At 38.2% G+C, this 8,697-nt stretch overlaps 1 long non-coding RNA gene across 1 annotated transcript; it reads left to right on the top strand.

Annotated features, from left to right (window-relative positions):
* The first annotated feature begins 2,644 nt into the window (after positions 1 to 2,644).
* On the top strand, positions 2,645 to 6,466 carry LOC110719856. Its single transcript, XR_002511176.1, has 2 exons — positions 2,645 to 2,755; positions 5,893 to 6,466. It is a non-coding gene; the product is annotated as an uncharacterized LOC110719856 (long non-coding RNA).
* Positions 6,467 to 8,697: the final 2,231 nt, after the last annotated feature.

Here is an 8,697-nt window from a genome sequence, read left to right on the forward strand (position 1 = left end):
TGATGTGGTTCAGGATGAGTCGTGAATCAAACTCAGGATAATTTGTGCAGTTTATTTACAAGCATACTCGGTGATGCAGAGTATACTTAAACTTTGGCTAATTAATGGGGAAGAAAGCTCTCCCAACAAGTAATAATGTGTTCCGAGATCTAAATTAAGTTAGAACAATTCCCTTACTAGTTAAACTAACTACTCATTGGTGAGATGTATAGTTCATGATTTGAAAGTTAAATTTAGATTTCAAGAGTATCGCACATAGCTACCTAATAAAAACGTGTAAAATTCAAATAGTTGCACTTGGCCTAAAACAAAAAAAAAAGGGAGCATAACGATTGACTCGTGACTTTATAAGTCTATATGGAGTATTGTGACTTTGTGAGTGAATCGTGGGGACGTTTTACCAAATTGAGCTTTAAACGGAAACTATTGACAAAAATGGTTGCGTGGCAAAACTATTTACCAAACTAAGCTTCCAGGGTAAATCGCTGTCTCGGACAGCGTTTTACCCCTGGTTTTTTTTAAAAAAAAAAATTCAACTGGTAAACGCTGTCCCAGACAGCGTTTTACCTTCTGTATTTTTTTAAATTCAGTAGGGCATAAAACGCTGTCTCGGACAGCGTTTTATCCTTGGGTTTTTTTTAAAAAAAAATTCAATGGGTAAAACGCTGTCCGAGACAGCGTTTTATTCCCTGTTTTTTTTTTAAATGAAACGCTGTCCGGGACAGCGTTTCATGGCCATATATCAGCATGTTCACTTCAGCAGAATGCGCAAGAACTCAACCTCAACCTCAACGCTTTCCCTCCTCCCTCTCACACTAAACCACGACCGTACTCAAACACCCGCATTGCCGCCGCCGCCCACCCTTGCGCCACCGCTGCTGCCGCCACCTTGCTGCTGCCCTCCTCCCTCTCACACTCACTCACTCAATTTCGTGGTTAGCCCTAAACTGAATTTAGTGTAATTGCATAGTTATTGTGGTTAATTATTGTGAATTGTATGTAATTGCTCTTACTTGTTGTTAATTCATGTCAATTGCATGTAATTGTTGCTAATTATTAATGAAAATGTGGTACATTGTTGATAATTATTGATGGTGACGTGGTACATTGTTATTGAAATTGTTCATGACATTGGTGAAGTTGATGATGGTGAAAATGTTGAAGTTGTTAATGGTTGAAATTGGTGAGAAGAGATGAAATTGTTGAAATTATTGAAATAGTTTAGGTTGAAATTGTTGAAATAATTCAAATTGTTCATGAAATTGTTGAAATTGGTGAAGTTGTTGAAAGTGAAGTTGTTATAGGTGAGAAGAGTCTTATTTCAGTGTTGATAATTTACCTCGCTCTAGATTTCGATAATCCTAAAATGTGTTTTGGTTATGTAGAATATGGCGTCACAAAATGTAGTTTTGTTATGCCGGTGGGGAGGAGAAATTCTGTTTGATGGACCCCGGGTCGAGTATAGTGGGGGAAATATGGAACCACTAACACTAGAACCGAACATGACTATGAATGATTTGATGTTCACAGAGTGGATGCGTATAACCGTCGATTGCATATTTACCAAGTTACAACAGAAAGGGGAGACCGACTTGGTAGTAAAGGAGGCCATAAACATACTGTTAACTTTCAGTTAAGAACGTGTACCTGCAACAAACCTACGATATTTCACCTCCCATGTTCTCACGTTCTAGCCGTATGTGCAACGTACTCACTATCAGAGCGGCCGTGGGTTGACCCGGTGCTGCAATCGGAGGCATACACGAGCACATACGCGCCGCAATTCTGGCCAATCCCTTGCGAGACAACCTGGACGCCCTATAACGGTCCCAGAATCATTCCCGACGGGAACATGTTGCGTGGAATAGGGCGACCAAGGTCAAAGCGCATACGTAATGAAATGGATGAGACTAACCGGCCCGCGAGCAAATGTAGTCGTTGTCACGTTCAGGGCCATAACCGGGCAACGTGTCCATCGAGACCCTCAGAGGACCCATGACTATTAACTGAAATTCGTTGTAATCGTAGATGGAGGAATTATTTTGTAATAGAAAATTTTGATTTAATAACATTTGGAACATTTTGATTTAATAACATTTGGAACATTTGATCGTTAACATTTTGGTTAATTGCTAATGCGTTAACTCTGTTGGGATTGCAGCATGCAAGCTGTTTGCTGAAGCTGTTGGAGGACTGCAGCATGCAAGCTGTTTGCTGAAGCTTGTTTTCTGCCTGGATGCTGGTTGCTGTTTCCAGCAGAAAAGCGCTGTCTGAGACAGCGCTTTATGTTCAAGCATAACGCGCTGTCTGAGACAGCGTTTTATGTTCAAGCATAAAGCGCTGTCTGAGACAGCGCTTTATGTTGAACATATAAAATAGTTGTATTTGAATTTTTTTTTTAAAAAAACCCAAGGATAAAACGCTGTCCGAGACAGCGTTTTATGCCCTACTGAATTTAAAAAAATACAGAAGGTAAAACGCTGTCCGAGACAGCGATTTACCCTGGAAGCTTAGTTTGGTAAATAGTTTTGCCACGCTACCATTTTTGTCAATAGTTTCCGTTGACATGTATCTAACCGTACATGATCTAAATTGCGTTGAAATCAGGTACGACAGTTTATTAGCCCAACGTGTGATAAAAATGTACTCCTTAGACAAAGAACTGAATAGAGCAAGGACTTTCACTTATATATTTTGCACAAGAAACTCAATTGAAACATTTGAAAGTATCAGCAAAACATCCGAGGAACTTCAGGTCATTTCTCTATCTCTCATTCTTTCTTTCTTTCTGTCAATCTCCCCTGCCCTAGATCTTGTTTATTTACTGGGATCTTAGATTTTTAAGTTCTTGATTTTTTGATACAATAAACCTGTGCCCTTGTTCTTGTTTGCTGTCAATCATAGTAGGAACATTGGTCAATGGATGATTCTTAATGTAAACTCTAACTTTATTGGGGAATATTAACATGGATTTTGATGGAAAAATTTATAAATGCCCAAAAAGAAAACTAATGATTCAAGATGTATTTTTTCCCTAAATTTCTGAAGCAACTCACTGGATTATATGGTGAAATGTAAAAATATGAACTTTGATTTATAGTATAATGATTTATAAAAGTTATTTCCAATACCTCAATACCATGGATGATTCCACTATCTAGGGTTTGGGAAATAGTTGTATTCTTACTTTGCTTCTCTTCTCTATTCTTACAAGCGGATGCTAAAAATATGGGTGTTGTTTGTGCTTGTAATTCATTCTCTACTGAAATTATATGGATTTTATATATGAATACTACAATAGAGTTTTGTGCTTTTGTGACTTTTTTCTTGACAGTGTGTTTCATTTATGCCGGTTAACGCAAATACGTGTCTGCTTGATGTTGTAGACATTGCATTGGTTCTTTAACAGCTCAGACAAGCACTTAATTACATGCTTGAATTTATAGGAACTCGAGCATTGCTTTGATGTTTTGTTTATTGACTGACCCGTCTTTGATGGAGAATGGTTTTCTTTTAGGCCTTTAGAATTGGATATCCACCTTGTTAGTAGGAACTAGGAACTATCTAGAGTTTTGAACTCTTTGTACCCATCTTTTCCTTGTGTTAGAGGCTTTGTGCATAATACTTACCTCCGTTTTTTTTTAGTTGACACGTATTCCTTTTTAGGAAGTTTATTTTTAGTTGACACGTTTCCTTTTTGGATAAGCTTTTTCTCTTACATTTACTAGTGTACCCCACTTGATTTATCATTCTCTCTCCTCTCCTTAACATGTGTGCCTAAATTGAACGTGTCAACTAAATAAAAACGGAGGAAGTATGTGCTTAGTGTTGAATACTTTTTAACAATTCAACGGTCAGCCTATGTTATTGTTAATTGAGATGCATTCAATTTGCCAAATGGTGGTTCTTTTTTTACCCAAAAAATGAAATTCTTGGTTTAATCTTTCTGACTGACAAAGAATAATCTTCATGACAGCTCAAAATATGACATGTGTGAGGGCAGCATGAGACTTGAGTGCTTGAGTTTCTTCTCAATCTTTACCTCTTTTTACCTTATTTTTCCTTAAACTTATGTTTGTCCTGATGATTTTTGTGCTTGGTGTTGCTAATAAGTCCCAACTCCACGAGTTCTATATACTTCCTCCGTTTTTTTTTTTTATTTTTATTATTGCACCATATAGGTTGGGCACAATAATTTTGGTAGCGGGAAAAAGGAAAGAGAGAAAGATAAAAATAATGATTCTATTTTACCATATCCACGCGCAGGGGGGCATTCACCCATATACAAAGAGCATGCCTGGTCTTTGAAATGGTTTAAATCATTTTGAGACTAGATACATGATGTAATTCTGGTAAATGATGCGGAATAGATATGGGACTATGTAACAAAGTAATTGATGACAGCCTTCACATGATCGCCTGAGTTGTCATATGAGAACGTGTTTAGGTTGTTTAAGTACTCAAGTTAGCTTATAAATCCATTATGTACTTACATGCATGCTTTGTCTTGCTGGTTAATAAGATCTATGTGATCATATTCCTTTGCAACTCATCAACCTGAACTTTGTATGTACTTCTGTAGTTTGAGATTTAGGAACTCCTGCACTTAAAAGGAAGTTACTTATCTTGCTAGTATGCTGGGACCCTAAGCTTTTATATAAATACATCTACATATATCTCTATCTCAAGGGCTACAAAAACAGTTATCTGTCTTGCTGGTGGAGCAGGATCTGTGGTGATTTAGATTTATGCATCTCACCCATACTAGCTGAAGCTGTTTCCCTTAGTATCATGGCAGGGTTTGTTTCTGCAAGAAAGTGGTATATACACGAATAAACAAAAAAGAGCTGAAAGCAATCTAATAAGTTGTGTCCTTGCTCCTTGTTAGCAGGCAAGAGGGAGAAGATAACAAAACCTATATTATGGTTATCCTACTCACACAGAACATGCCCTTCTTGGGGTCTACAGCCTAAGATAGAATGCAAAATCTCCTAGTAAGAGCCATGCCCTTGGTGACTCAAAAAATTCATGTCCTGTTGATCTTTTCTCCCTAATATTTCTTTGAAACCCTTTTCTTCCCTACAATTCTGAGATTTCATCTCCTCTAGCTGTCTCATCTTTACATGCCTATATTGTAAAAATCTAGACTCACTTATATTATGTTCCACGTATATTCTTTTGTGTAGACATTGTATCCAGCTCAGCTCCCGTCAAATGATTCCCCTAACCTTCATTTGATACTAAAGAGTAAAGATCATGTGTTATGTCTGCCTTGTAGACTGTAGTGTTTGCCCTTTGAGAGTTTGAGTAGAATTCTCTTGTCGCTTGAAACTCATGACTCACTCCACTTTAGTCTCATGGCATTAATGCAATACAACTTCTTCTATCTTTGCTTGTGATAGATGCTAAAGATGTATCGCTATGTGATAGATGCTTAAGACGTATGGCTATGTGATAGATGCCTGTCTCAACCTTTATTTGATACTAAAGATTTATGGCTTATGTGATGGATGCCTGACTTGAAAACAATTGGCATCGGGTTTTATCTTCAGATGACTCCATATTGGTAAATAAGGCTATGATTCTGCCAAATTTCTATAGAGCATGAAAACTCCTGAAATTATCCAACTCAAATGGTAGAGTAGATTATTGAGATGGAGAAAAGGGAATAGGTTTTATAATAATGACTTAGTCATTGTACTAAAGAACTTGCTGTTTGTGTGTTCTTGCGCTAGACTTATATTAAGGAGTTAACATAATTCTGAGTATTTCCCAAGTCTCAAATGCAAAATTGCTTGTTTAGCTTTTAATTTTATCATTAAAATCCTTGAGGGACTTGATTGCCCTGTAAGTTACTGTAACCTTGACATTATTATGTTACATGTTATACAGAAAAGGCTATTGAGTGCTTGTTTTGAAACGCAAGGCTATGGAGGTAAAACCAACTGTTGCTTTGAGGGCAATGCTCGTGGGAGGAATAGCTGCTTTTGCAAAAATAGCTGGTGCAATGAAAGCTGCAGGGGGTGTTAAGTTGGGAGCTGCTGCTGCTGCTATGACTGCAGCAGCAACTGCCGCAGTTTCTGGATCAAAAAAGGATCAACCAGATGCCTCTGGATCAAAAATGAATCAACCAGATGCTTCCAAGCCACCTGCCAAGTGACTTTTTAGACCGCCTTTTTCCCTACCTCAATTATTCATTTACGATGGTGGCCAGTTAATAATACCGATGAGTACAATAGTTAGCGTTCCTAAATTTTATGGCAGGGATGCACAGATTGTATAGCTCATGGTTCTTGTAGTCTGCTAGGAATGAATTAGTCTTTTTGAAGGAACTAGTTCTTTTATGTGACTGTATCTGTAAGAGGATGTGACTGTTACCATGAATGTAAGAGTATGTGTATACCAAGTTGTATGGACAGATTTAAATCTGCAGCTTGCCTCATATATTCAACAAATTTTTAGTGGCAGGTGCAGTCTTATTGTGACAGACTGATGTTAAGAAAAATACTTGCAGAGAATTAAAGTTCAACATCAAACTGGTATTGTTTGGCAAGTATATTACTTGTGGAAGAAGAGGGAGTTTAGAAAAATTTACAGCTTCTCAGACTTGCTTGCATTCATTAGTCAAATAAAGTCTTCTATAAGAATGTACAGAACTTCTCAACTGGTCTGCCATATATTTGATTTTGGGATTAAGAAGTTGCTGATTCATGTTCGAAAGACTAACAGAAACTGTCTCAGATTGACCACTAGTTCTCCTACAGCCCCACTTCACCTTCACTCGACATCAACTTGAAAATATCAAATATTTTTTCCAAACAATCTTAAAAATATCAATTATTTTTACAAATATTTTATATAGAAATTATAAAATTTGACACAATCCAAATTCCATACAACTGCAACTGGATAAAGCTCAATCTGTCACCAAAGATCGAAAATTTGCAATTGTTACAAATTGCAACATAAGTAGACAGGTAGTACAAATGTAGAGGAGAAGGCAAATAAATACTACACCAAGTATCAAATAAATTCTACTTGAGTATTAAACTCCACTTGAGTAGTGCGGTAGAATTAAGAAGCATACACCAAGTATTAAATAATTGGAAAAATTGGTAAATATGATCTCAATTTCAAGTATTTGCTTTAAATAATCCCAACTTTGGATTATTTTTAAATAACTCGAACTTTAGGGTGTATTCACTTTCTTTGGTCCCTAACCGATTCCTAACTTGTTATAACAGGTTTTTGGGACACGTGACATCACATGATTAGTTAATTTTTAAGAAAAAAAAAGTTTAAAATAAATATATTAAAAAAATAAAATAAACCAGCCACTACTGCCTCCCTTTCTCCACCATTGCCGCCACCACGAATACCCTCTTCCTCCCCTTCCCCAGCACCTCCGGCCACCACCCTCCCCTTTCTCCTTGCCCAGCCACACCTACCACCCACGTACCCTCCCTGCCCAACCATCGACACAAACCCCCCGCCTTGCTGCTTAGCCCAAAAACCCTATCCCTCCCCCTTTGCCAGCCCAAAAACCACCCCCGTCCCCTTGCCCAGCCTTGAAACCATCCTCTCTCACCTTCCCTAGCCGCGAAACCACCCCCTCTGATACCGTCAATTAATTTCCGCCATTCTTCTTTCTCTCTCCCTCTCTGTTTTTGCCCTTTCGGTGCAAGAAGGAGGTCAGCGGCAGTTGGGTAAGGTGGGCAAAGGGAGAAAGTAGGTGGTTTGAATCCATTGATGGTTAAGTGGTGGTGGCTAGGAGATCCAGTGGTTAGGATGGAGGCAAAGGGCGGTGGTGGATATTGACTGAAGTCAAAGGAGAGGATAAAAAGAAAAAAAACTTGTTTAACCGGTTACCGGTCAACTAGGTCCAAAGAAAGCGAATACACCTTAATAATACAAAGTTGAGATTATTTAAAGCGAATACGTGAAAGTTGGGATTATTTTTACCAAATTTTCCTAAATAATTTATCCAACTCAAGTAATAGAATTAAGAAGCCTATGTTGATGATTTAGAGGGTGTTGTATGGTGCGCGAAGCGCGCTTGCGCAAGGTAGGCGTGGCCGCGATGAAACCGCGCACCATTTTGAATCAAAATCAGCATTTTGAAGAATGTGGGTGGCGCGCCCGCGCTGCAAGTCGCGATAAAACCGCGCCCCTCATTGGAATTGCAGCAGCATTCAGGCAGCCTAGGGAGGTGCACCCGCGCTGCCTTGTGTCGCGCCCGCACTGCTTCCCATTCTGCGGATTTTTGCTGACGGTTATTTCTCTTATTAAAAGAGATGTTTCGTGAGATCTGTAGTGACGGAACATTTTGACCCTTCTCTCCCCAAATATTGTCGACAATTTCCTTTGAGAAATCTTGCAAACTTGTCATTGGAAAACTCTAGAAATTTAGTCATATTTGTGAATTTGTCATCTATTTAGACTCTTAGTGCTAAGATCGAATTGCTGTCTTTTGTATCTCAAAGAGGATTTCTGGATTAAACTTAAGCACCGTTGTGGGAGGAAATTAACCTCTTTAGGAATATATATACACACCTAAGACAAAGTATCAGGGTTTGAGACTCAAGGGATCATCGATATTCTCATGTTCATGGTCATTGTCAAAGGCTTGAAGTTGAGGCAAGTTTAATATATTTCACATTAGAGTTTTTTCTTTGTAATTTCTGTATTACACTGATA

The sequence above is a fragment of the Chenopodium quinoa genome, unplaced genomic scaffold, assembly GCF_001683475.1.
Source record: "Chenopodium quinoa cultivar QQ74 unplaced genomic scaffold, ASM168347v1, whole genome shotgun sequence".
In the NCBI taxonomy this organism is placed as follows: domain Eukaryota; kingdom Viridiplantae; phylum Streptophyta; class Magnoliopsida; order Caryophyllales; family Amaranthaceae; genus Chenopodium; species Chenopodium quinoa.